Here is a 12,441-nt window from a genome sequence, read left to right as displayed (position 1 = left end):
AAGTCTCTTGGGGTATGTCTCTATAAGCGTGGCACATCTTGCCACTGGGATTATTTCCCATTCTTCAAGGCAAAAGTGCTCCAGCTCTTTCAAGTTGGATAGGTTCCGCTGGTGTACAGCAATCTTTAAGTCATACCACATATTCTCAATTGGATTGAGGTCTTGGCTTTGACAAGGCCATTCCAAGACATTTAAATGTTTCCCCTTAAACCACTCGAGTGTTGCTTTAGCAGTATGCTTAGGGTCATTGTCCTGCTGGAAGGTGAACCTCAGTCCCAGTCTCTAATCTCTGGATGACTGAAAAAGTTTTCCTTCAAGAATTTCCCTGTATTTAGCGCCATTTATCATTCCTTCAATTCTGACCAGTTCAATCAGTCCCTGCCGATGAAAAACATCCCCACAGTATGATGCTGCCACCACAATGCTGGGGATGGTGTTCTCGGGGTGATTAGAGGTGTTGGGTTTGCACCAGGCATAGCGTTTTCCTTGATGGCCAAAAAGGTCAATTTTAGTCTCATCTGACCAGAGTACCTTCTTCCATATATTTTGGGAGTCTCCCACATGCCTTTTGGCGAACACCAAACACGTTTGCTTACGTTTTTCTTTAAGCAATGGCATTTTTCTGGCCACTCTTCCATAAAGCCCAGCTCTGTGGAGTGTACGGCTTAAAGTGGTCCTATGGACAGATACTCCAATCTCCGCTGTGGAGCTTTGCAGCTCCTTCAGGATAATCTTTGGTCTCTTTGTTGCCTCTCTGATTATTGCTCTCCTTGCCTGGTCCGTGAGTTTTGGTGGGCGGCCCTCTCTTGGCAGGTTTGTTGTGGTGCCATATTCTTTCAATTTTTTAATAATGGATTTAAAGGTGCTCAGTGGGATGTTCATATATTATATGTTATATTTTTTTATAACCCAACCCTGGTCAGGTCATGTGACACTTAGATCGCACACAGGTGGACTTTATTTAACTAATAATGTGACTTCTGAAGGTAATTGGTTGCACCAGATCTTATTTAGGGGCTTCATAGCAAAGGGGGTGAACACGCACCACTTTTCAGATTTGAATTTTTTTGAATTTTTTTAAACAAGTAATTTTTTTCACTTCACCAATTTGGACTATTTTGTGTATGTCCATTACATGAAATCCAAATAAAAATCCATTTAAATTACAGGTTGTAATGCAACAAAATAGGAAAAAAGCCAAGGGGGATGAACACTTTTGCAAGGCATTGAATTTGTATATTAACTTGAATTGAATACTTTTTTTAGGTTTTCCTAATATTAGTAATTCAACACGACACCTGAATGTATTAACTTGCCTTGGTGACAGCTGAAAACATTTATTTATCATGAAAAATAAGATATTTCCACCCAACCTTTTTGTGAGATTATGATAACAACCATATGATTTCCCTATCTAAAACAAATCAATCAATATAAATTATACATAATATACTAATTTACCTCAGAAATATGGATTTAATGGAAATGACAAGGTGGGGTGGAAATGACAAGTTGGGGTGGAAAGGACATCTATGTAAAAAACAATTCTGAAAACAATATTTTATTGCAAACATTTTGAACAACAACCATTGTTAAACATTTAATTAATATAAGACAAAGTAAGATTCCAAAACACTGGAACTAGCGCCTTTTCAACACGAGAACAACGTTTGTCATTGACTACACTTACTGTAGATGAAACAACTAAAACGTAAACATTTTATTTCACCTTTATTTAACCAGGTAGGCTAGTTGAGAACAAGTTCTCATTTGCAACTGCGACCTGGCCAAGATAAAGCATAGCAATTCGACACATACAACAACACAGAGTTACACATGGAATAAACAAAACATACAGTCAATAATATAGTAGAAAAAAAGAAAACAAAAAAGTCAGTGAGTGCAAATGAGGTAAGATAAGGGAGGTAAGGCAATAAATAGGCCGTGGTGGCGAAGTAATTGCAATATAGCAATTAAACACTGGAATGGTAGATGTGCAGAAGATGAATGTGCAAGTAGAGATACTGGGGTGCAAAGGAGCAAGATATATAAATAAATACAGTATGGGGATGAGGTAGATAGATGGGCTGTTTACAGATGGGCTATGTACAGGTGCAGTGATCTGTGAGCTGTTCTGACAGCTGGTGCTTAAAGCTAGTGAGGGAGATATGAGTCTCCAGCTTCAGTGATTTTTGCAGTTCGTTCCAGTCATTGGCAGCAGAGAACTGGAAGGAAAGGCGACCAAAGGAGGAATTGGCTTTGGGGGTGACCAGTGAGATATACCTGCTGGAGCGCGTGCTACGAGTGGGTGCTGCTATGGTGACCAGTGAGCTGAGATAAGGCGGGGCTTTACCTAGCAGAGACTTTTAGATAACCTGTAGCCAGTGGGTTTGGCGACGAGTATGAAGCGAGGGCCAACCAACGAGAGCGTACAGGTCTCAGTGGTGGGTAGTGTATGGGGCTTTTGTGACAAAATGGATGGCACTGTGATAGACTGCATCCAATTTGTTGAGTAGAGTGTTGGAGGCTATTTTATAGATGACATCGCCGAAGTCGAGGATCGGTAGGATGGTCAGTTTTACGAGGGTATGTTTGGCAGCATGAGTGAAGGATGCTTTGTTTCGATAAAGGAAGCTGATTCTAGATTTAATTTTGGATTGGAGATAGTTAATGTGAGTCTGGAAGGAGTGTTTACAGTCTAACCAGACACCTAGGTATTTGTAGTGGTCCACGTATTCTATGTCAGAGCCGTACAGAGTAGTGATGCTGGACGGGCGGGCAGGTGCGGGCAGTGATCGATTGAATAGCATGCATTTAGTTTTACTTGCATTTAAGAGCAGTTGGAGGCCACGGAAGGAGAGTTGTATGGCATTGAAGCTCGTCTAGAGGTTAGTTAACACAGTGTCCAAAGAGGGGCCAGAAGTATACAGAATGGTGTCTGTCTTCTAGCACCTACAGTTGAAGTTTACATACACCTTAGCCAAATACATTTAAACTCAGTTTTTCACAATTCCTGACATTTAATCCAAGTAAAAATTCCCTGTTTTATGTCAGTTAGGATCACCACGTTACTTTAAGAATGTGAAATGTCAGAATAATAGTAGAAAGAATGATTTATTTAAGCTTTTATTTCTTTCATCACATTCCTAGTGGGTCAGAAGTTTACATACACTCAATTAGTATTTGGTAGCATTGCCTTTAAATTGTTTAACTTGGGTCAAACGTTTTGGGTATCCATCAACAAGCTTCCCACAATAAGATGGGTGAATTTTGGCCCATTCCTCCTGACAGAGCTGGTGTAACTGAGTCAGGTTTGTAGGCCTCCTTGCTCACACATGCTTTTTCAGTTCTGCCCACACCTTTTCTATGGGATTGAGGTCAGGGTTTTGTGAAGGCCACTCCAATACCTTTACTTTGTTGTCCTTAAGCCATTTTGCCACAACTTTGGAAGTATGCTTGGGGTCATTGTCCATTTGGAAGACCCATTTGTGATCAAGCTTTAACTTCCTGACTGATGTCTTGAGATGTTGCTTCAGTATATCCACATAATTTCCCTGCCTCATGATGCCATCTATTTTGTGAAGTGCACCAGTCTCTCCTGCAGCAAAGCACCACCACAACATGATGCTGCCACCCCGTGCTTCACGGTTGGGATGGTGTTCTTCGGCTTGCAAGCCTCCCCCTTTTTCCTCCAAACATAACGATGGTCATTATGGCCAAACAGTTCTATTTTTGTTTCATCAGACCAGAGGACATTTCTCCAAAAAGTACGATATTTGTCCCCATGTGCAGTTGCAAACCGTAGTCTGTCTTTTTTATGGTGGTTTTGGAGCAGTGTCCTTTCAGGTTATGTCGATATAGGACTCGTTTTACTGTCGATATAGATACTGTTTCCTCCAGCATCTTCATAAGGTATTTTGCTGTTGTTCTGGGATTGATTTGCACTTTTCGCACCAAAGTATGTTCATCTCTAGGAGACAGAACGCGTCTCCTTCCTGAGAGGTATGACGGCTGCGTGGTCCCGTGGTGTTTATACTTGTGTACTAGTGTTTGTACAGATGAAGGTGGTACCTTCAGGCGTTTGGAAATTGCTCCCAAGGATGAACCAGACTTGTGGAGGTGTACAATTTTTTTTCTGAGCTCTTGGCTGATTTCTTTTGATTTTCCCATAATGTCAAGCACTGAGTTTGAAGGTAGGCCTTGAAATACATCACAGGTACACCTCCAATTGACTCAAATGACGTCAATTAGCCTGTCAGAAGCTTATAAAGCCTTGACATAATTTTCTGGAATTTTCCAAGCTGTTTAAAGACACAGTCATCTTAGCGTATGTAGACTTCTGACCTACTGGAATTTTAATACAGTGAATTATAAGTGAAATAATCTGTCAGTAAACAATTGTTGGAAAAATTACTTGTGTCATGCACAAGTAGATGTCCTAACCGACTTGCCAAAACTATAGTTTGTTAACAAAAAATTTGTGGAGTGGTTGAAAAACAAGTTTTAATGACTCCAACCTAAGTGTATGTAAACTTCTGACTTCAACTGTATATATTGAGGGAAGAGTTAAAGCTGACAGCTGTACATGTTTTATTTCATGTATGATTTACATATATTTACATAAACAGTACCTTTATGTCCTGCTTTGTATACATTGTATCGTGAGATTCCAAGGGTACCTAAGGCTTAGAAAGAGCTAAGTTCCTCCCAGACCAAGGCATCCAGCTCCATGTGCTTTTGGTCACTGGATGGGTCTCAGGGACAAGTCCAAGCACATGCTGCGGTCTGTACCATATAATGTTGTCTCTCATCGGCCAAAAAAAAACGATTGGGGCCAACGTGACTCATGGTTTTCACAAGAGCACCACTCTCTGCGTGAACGACTTGCACGATACCAGGGTAAACATCCTGATCATACTCCACCACACACCACTTTCCGATCAATGCTTCACTTAGATCTTCAATGGGCAGGAAGGCGTTGTGAGATGTGTTGGATTTTCCATCGTGGTCTGTCTCTGTTTTTCCAACCAGAGTCACAGTCTTTTGGCTGAAACAGCTGCAGTGATGTGGAAGTGAACAGAAGCAACTGAGTATTCTCTGGAGGACTGTCAGTGACCATCTGGAAACACAGGAAATTGTCAAAGGTATGCACATTCGAAATATATAATGATAGCATAGTCTAATGATACATAGTGGAGTGATAATATGTTTGTTTAACAAATGTGAGATTTGACATAAAATAACCCTGAACTATTACCTGGTGTATCATTGTCTCATGGATCGTCTCCAGGTGATCCGGTAGGAGAGACTTTATGCTCTCTATCTCCTCCTCTGAGATATATAAGAGCTTTATAGCTGACTGATCTTTTGACAGTTCCTCAAAAACAGTTCTTCCATTTGGGAGGTCCTTGCCTTGTGCCACAATTCCATCTGCTCTTCGTTTCACAACCCATCAGCTGGTCCTTTTCTGTCTAGCTTCTAGGAAATTCTATGTGACTCTCTGGAAGCCCATTTCAAAGGGAAGGGTGGAGAGATAGTATAAATAATTTTAAGACCTATACTGGGTTGTTGGCCCATCACTCACAAAATGTACAGCAGTAGCCGATGGGCAGAACTCAAGGAAGTTGGCCAGTGTTTTTGAGAGATGGGCCCGGATAGCAGAGGGGTCATAGAAGAGCTCAGTGAGCAAACTGAAACTGTATAATTTGTGGTATATCCAACACAAGTGTAGATGGTGACCTGCTCGTGAGAATCACCAAAGTGAAGTGGCTTGATTTCACTGGTGTATTTACACAGGTAGTTCTCTGCAAAGTCAATATGTACTATGATCTCCTCTTTCCCCAGATTCTCTTTAAATTCTCTCAGTTTGGAGAATTGGTGTTGAATGTTGTACATGTGTTTCCCCAACTTCTCTTTCAATCCTTTCGAGAAGTCCTCCAGTAGAATCCGCAGTGTGCCACACACCTTTTCTTTTACTGTCAAATGTACAGTGAATTTCTCCATGTTTCCCTCTTTGTTTTTCTCTCTCTTCAGCTTTGCTTTTTCACTCAAACCACCATGTCTGCTCACCAGCGTCAAAGTCAGATGTTTAAGCTCTTTTGCTTGGCAAAGGGAGCACTCTCTATACATGCACTCTTTCTTCAAGTTTTCACAGCACAAAGACTCAATAAGGTTCTCAATGTTGCTGCAGCTGATCATTTCGTGATACTGTCATTCAAGAAGCGCTTCTGCTTTTTCTTCTTGTTCCTCATTAGTGTGTCCTTTTCCCCTGTTGTTGCTCTACTGTTGAAATCACGTTCACAGAATCTAGTGATATTCTCTTCTGTGGCTGTGCTAATTCTGCTACACTGCTTTTTCCTGGAGTATTGAGGACTTGTTGGCCTGTTTTCATTTGCTGAAAATCCAAATTATCTGTTTGTGGCTTTGACCAGGCCACACTTTCTCAGGATGTTGCCTCTGAGCATTTTTGAAGCCACTTGTTTGTCCTTAGCACTGTGCATTTTTTGATACTTTTGCTTTAACCCTGCAATGATGGCATTTTGAAACAATAAAATGCTTTTAAAGTTCTTTGGAGTTCCCTTCAATTGCTGTTTTGTTTTTGGGGAATCTTGTCTCTCCATTTTCTTCATCAGTCGATCACACTTTTTTGGTATTATTTAGCTTTCCGTAAAGCATTATCAAGTTTGACATTTGTCATGCAAAGATCTCTGTATGTTTTTGAGTGACCTCATCCAACCTTTTCCCTTCCAGCAAGTATTCAACTTCTCAGTCCTGTTGCAGACAACGAGGAAGTGGTATAAGGGCGTGTATCAGGGGCAGGTAAGTTAGGAGCAGGTATGTTGGCTTCATGTTCTGGCTGCAAGTTATCTGGTAACTGAGGTGGTGTTTCCTGTTAGGTTGGTCTCCATTGCAACTGTTCTCTTTAAAGTCTGTCTGTCTTCTATTCCATTGGTTGCATTTCCATTGCCTTCTCTTGCTTCTTTGTTCTCACTTTGTAAGCTCAGAGATAGATTTCACTTCTCCATTCTCTTTTTTCCCTTCGCCTAAAGTAAAAAAAAAAAAAAAGAAAGCTAATGGGATAATGAATTTTGTCATAATTCACCACGTTCTGTCATTTCAACCACAGTTAAGTTTGTGATGGAAATGACGCTTCTACAGTTTTTGGAGAAAAGTGACAGGCTGCTTAGCATGCTTTGGCTAGTATTACAGCTAGCATATAATTGACACTAAACGCATAAAACAGTAAAATAAAAAATAAAAAATGATACAACAAATGAAAGAAATTATAGCCTGTTTGGAAATGACTGACAATTAAAATATTTTCTACACACATCTGGAACAACTGTCCGCTACAGCCATGTGCTTCAGTGTCACAATACGTTTCCATAGTATCTAAGTTAACATTCTCTTGAAAAAAACGTTATTAATGAGGAATTTGTCCTCAGCGGTGGAAATGACACCTCTACCAAAGGACAGGTATATTTTGTGTAAAAAACTATATAAAGGGCATACTCACAATAAATATTGATATGGATTTTATTTCATTGACTCTTTCTCTAGTAGATAACACTATACAATGTGTAATTATTCATGTTTATTCATAGAAAAACAGTAAAATCTCAAAAGTCTGGGTCAGGGACAAGGGAAAAACTGTGAAATTGAAGTATAAAATGCGTCTGAAAAGTAGCTAAAACACAGTGGTGGAAAAAGTACTCAAACGTCATACTTGAGTAAAAGTCTAAAAGTTTTTGGTTTTAAATATACTTAAGTATCAAAAGTAAATGCAACTGCTAAAATATACTTAAGTATCAAAAGTAAAAGTCTAAATAATTTCAAAATCCTTATATTAAGCAAAGCAGACGGCACATTTGATATTTTTTTAAATAGCCAGGGGCACACTCCAACACATACAGTGCCTTTGGAAAGTATTCAAACCACTTTACTTTATTTTTTTGTTAGGTTACAGCCTTATTCTAAAATGGATTAAATAAAATATTTTCCTCATCAATCTACACACAATATCCCATAACGACAAAGCGAAAACAATATTTTTAGCATTTTTTAACAAAACTGAAATAACTTATTTACATAAGTATTCAGACCCTGAAATTGAACTCAGGTGCATCCTGTTTCCATTGATCTTCCTTGAGATGTTTCTAAAACTTTATTGGAGTCCACCTGTGGTAAATTCAATTGATTGGACATGATTTTGAAAGGCACACACATGTCTATTTAAGGTCCAACAGTTGACAGAGCATGTCAGAGCAAAAACCAAGCCATGAAGTCGAAGGAATTGTACGTATCTCCCGGGTGGCGCAGTGGTCTAGGGCACTGCATCGCAGTGCTAGCTGCGGCACCAGAGTCTCTGGGTTCGCGCCCAGGCTGGGCTGGGTTCAGGCTCTGTCGCAGCCAGCCGCAACCGGGAGATCCGTGGGGTGACGCACAATTGGCATAGCGTCGTCCGGGTTAGGGAGGGTTTGGCCGGTAGGGAGGGTTTGGCCGGTAGGGATATCCTTGTCTCAGTATGTAAAAATGTAATAAAAATGTATGCACTCTACTGTAAGTCGCTCTGGATAAGAGCGTCTGCTCTTGGCCGGTAGGGTTATCCTTGTCTCAGTATGTAAAAAATGTAATAAAATGTATGCACTCTACTGTAAGTCGCTCTGGATAAGAGCGTCTGCTAAATGACTAAAATGTAAATGTACGTAGAGTTCCGAGACAGGATTGTGTCGGGGCACAGATCTCTGGAAGGGTAACAAAAAATGTCTGCAGCATTGAAGGTCCCTAAGAACACAGTCGTCTCCATCATTCTTAAATGGAAGAAGTTTGAAACCACCCAAACTTTTCCTAGAGCTGGCCACCTGCACAAACTGAGCAATTGGTGGAGAAGGGCCTTGGTCAGGGATGTGACCAAGAACCTGATGCTCACTCTGACATAGGTCCAGAGTTCCTCTGTGGAGATGGGAGAACCGTCCAGAAGGACAACCATTTCGGCAGCAATCCAGCAATCAGGCCTTTATGGTAGTGGCCAGACGGAAGCCACTCCTCAATAAAAGGCACATGACAGCCCACTTGCAGTTGGCCAAAAGGCACCTAAAGACTCTAAAAACACGAGAAACAAGATTCTCTGGTCTGATGAAACCAAGATTGTCCTGAATGCCAAGCGTCACATCTGGAGGAAACCTGGCACCATCCCTACGGTGAAGCATGGTGGTGGCAGCATCCTGCTGTGGGGATGTTTTTCAGAGGCAGTGAGACAGACTATTCAGGATCGAGGGGAAAGATAAACAGAGCAGTGTACAGAGAGATCCTTGTTGAAAACCTGCTCCAGAGCGCTCAGGAGCTCAGACTGGGGGCAAAGGTTCACCTTACAACAGGACAACGACCCTAGGCACACAGCCAAGACAACGCAGGAGTGGCTTCGGGACAAGTCTCTGAATGTGCTTGAGTGGCCCAGCCAGAGCACAGACTTGAACTCGATCGAACATCTCTGGAGATACCTGAAAATAGCTGTGCCGCAACGCTCCCCATCCAACCTAACAGAGCTTGAGAGGATCTACAGAGAATAATGGGAGAAACTCCCCAAATACAGGTGTGCCAAGTTTGTAGCTTCACACCCAAGGAGACTCGAGGTTGTAATCGCTACCAAAGGTGCTTCAACAAAGTACTGAGCAAAGGGTCTGAAAACTTGTGTAAATGTGATATTTTGAGTTAATTTTTTTTATATATTTGCAAAAATTTATAAAAACCTGTTTTTCTTTGACATTATGGGGTATTGTGTGTAGATTGATGAGGGGAAAAAACTATTTAATCCATTTTAGGATAAGGCTGTAACATATCAAAATGTGTAAAAAGTCAAGGGGTCTGAATACTTTTCAAATGCACTGTAATGCACTGATCTGAGTCCGCCAGATCAGCGGCAGTAGGGATGACCAGGGATGCTCTCTTGATAAGTGTGTGAATTTGACCATTTTCCTGTCGAAATGTAACGAGTACTTTTGGGTGTCAGAGAAAATGTATGGAGAAAAAAGTACGTTATTTTCTTTAGGAATGTAGTGAAGTAAAAGTAAAAGTAGTCAAAAATATAAATAGTAAAGTACAGATACCCCAGAAAACTACTTAAGTAGTACATTAAAGTATTTTTACTTAAGTACTTTACACCACTGCATAACATATAGGTTTTTCCATCAGCAGACTACGATCGATAATGTCAAAAGCCACACTGAAGTCTAACAAAAAAGCTCCCACAATCTTTTTATCATCAATTTCTCTCAGCCAATCATCAGTAATTTGTGTAAGTGGATTGCTTGTTGAATGTCCTTCACTATAAGCGTGCTGAAAGTCTCTGGTTAATTTGTTTACAGTGAAATAGCATTGTATCTGGTCAAACACAATTTTTGCCAAAAGTTTACTAAGGGTTGGTAACAGGCCGATTGGTTGGCTATTTGAGCCAGTAAAGGGGGCTTTACTATTCTTGGGTAGTGAAATTACTTTTGCTTCCCTCCAGGCCTGAGGGCACACACTTTCTAGTAGGCTTTTGATTGAAGATATGGAAAATAGGAGTGGCAATATCGTCCACTATTATCCTCAGTCATTTTCCATCCAAATTGTCAAGTGGCAATATCGTCCACTATTATCCTCAGTCATTTTCCATCCAAATTGTCAGACCTCAGTGGCTTGTCATTATTGATAGATAACAATAATTTTTTCACCTCATCCACTCTCACTTTACAGAATTCAAAAATCACAATGTTTGTCTTTCATAATTTGATCAGTTATGCTTGGATGTTTAGTGTCAGCGTTTGCTGCTGTCATGTCATGCCTAAATTTGCTAATCTTGCCAATGAAGAAATCATTAAAGTAATTGGCAATATCAGTGGGTTTTGTGATGAATGAGCCATCTGATTCAATGAATGATAGAGCTGAGTTTGCCTTTTTGCACCAAATTTCATTTAAGGTGCTCCAAAGCTTTTTACTATCATTCTTCATGTAATTTCTCTTTGTTCCATAGTATAGCTTCTTCTTCTTTTTATTCAGTTTAGTCACATGATTTCTCAATTTGCAGTACGTTTGCCAATGGGTTGTGCAGCCAGACTTATTTGCCATTCCTTTTGCCTCCCCTCTCCTCATCAATCCACGGGGATTTAACAGCTTTTGCAGACATTTTCTTCATGGGTGCATGCTTATTAGTAACTGGAATAAGCAATTTCATTAATGTGTCAAGTGCAGCGTCTGATTGCACCTCATTACACACCACAGGCCAAAAACTATTCTTTACATCAACAACATAGGAATCACTACAAAACATACTTCTTGTATGACCACTAAATTAGGTACAGTCTTTGGAACTTTGGTTTTCCTAGATATGGCTACTATATTGTGATCACTACAGCCGATGGATTTCGAAACTGCTTTAAAGAACATTTCTGCAGCATTAGTAAAGATTTGACCAATACATGTTGATGATATCATTCCTGTGCTGTTTGTAACTACCCTGGTAGGTTGACTGATAACCTGAGCCAGGTTGCAGGCACTAGTTACAGTTTGAAGCTTTTTCTTGAGTGGGCAGCTTGATGAAAGCCAGTCAATATTTAAATCACCCAGAAAATATACCTCTCTGTTGATATCACATACATTATCAAGCATTTCACACATTATCCAGATACTGACTGTTAGCACTTGCTGGTCTATAGCAGCTTCCCACAAGAAAAGGCTTTAGGTGAGGCAGAGGAACCTGTAGCCATATTACTTCAAAGGTATTTAACATGAGATCGTCTCTAAGCTTTACAGGAATGTGGTTCTTAATATAAACGGAAACACCTCCACCATTGGCATTTCTGTATATTTTATAACCATGTATTGCTACCACTGTATCATCAAAGGTATTATCTAAGTGAGTTCAAAAGCACAATACATTTTTCATCCAAATGGCAGCCCCGCCACTTGATTTGCTATAATGCTGAGGGATGGGGCTGGAGAAGTGTAACCACTGTCAAATTCATGGAGATATGGATGCAAACTTTTACAGTCCATGAAATCAACATATTTTTAAGCAATACATGCTTGTTTAAAAAAAAGGGCATTGATACAAACCACAGAGTACAACATTTGTATTTTTGGTTATGATGGGGTAAGTCAATTGTTGGCTGCTCAATTCATCTGATAAATTGTATTATTTAAGAATCAATAGATACATAAAATTTATAAAATGATGTTAAAAATGCATTCTCTCACGTGATTTCTGACCTAAATTTTGGACAGGTGAATGACAGTGCTCAGCACCGCCACATAGTTGCAGCATCTTCTGTCTTTCATGTCTGTTTCCTATCCATAATTGATCAGTCAGTCCAACCATAAAACAATGAGCCAAAGTGATTTACATAGAATAATCACAATCATAATTTGTGTTGATCTGATGAACACCAATAACCCAGTGGAAGA

At 40.1% G+C, this 12,441-nt stretch overlaps 1 long non-coding RNA gene across 1 annotated transcript; it reads right to left on the bottom strand.

Annotated features, from left to right (window-relative positions):
- Positions 1–4,576: 4,576 nt before the first annotated feature.
- Positions 4,577–5,767, bottom strand: LOC139554591 (uncharacterized). Its single transcript, XR_011670864.1, has 2 exons — positions 5,258–5,767; positions 4,577–5,119 (listed from the first exon to the last, which is right to left on the bottom strand). It is a non-coding gene; the product is annotated as an uncharacterized lncRNA (long non-coding RNA).
- Between the last annotated feature and the right edge of the window lie 6,674 nt (positions 5,768–12,441).

Source organism: Salvelinus alpinus, chromosome 26, assembly GCF_045679555.1.
Source record: "Salvelinus alpinus chromosome 26, SLU_Salpinus.1, whole genome shotgun sequence".
NCBI lineage: Eukaryota > Metazoa > Chordata > Actinopteri > Salmoniformes > Salmonidae > Salvelinus > Salvelinus alpinus.
Note: the sequence above shows the minus strand (reverse complement) of the source record. Positions and strands in the feature narration are given on the sequence as shown.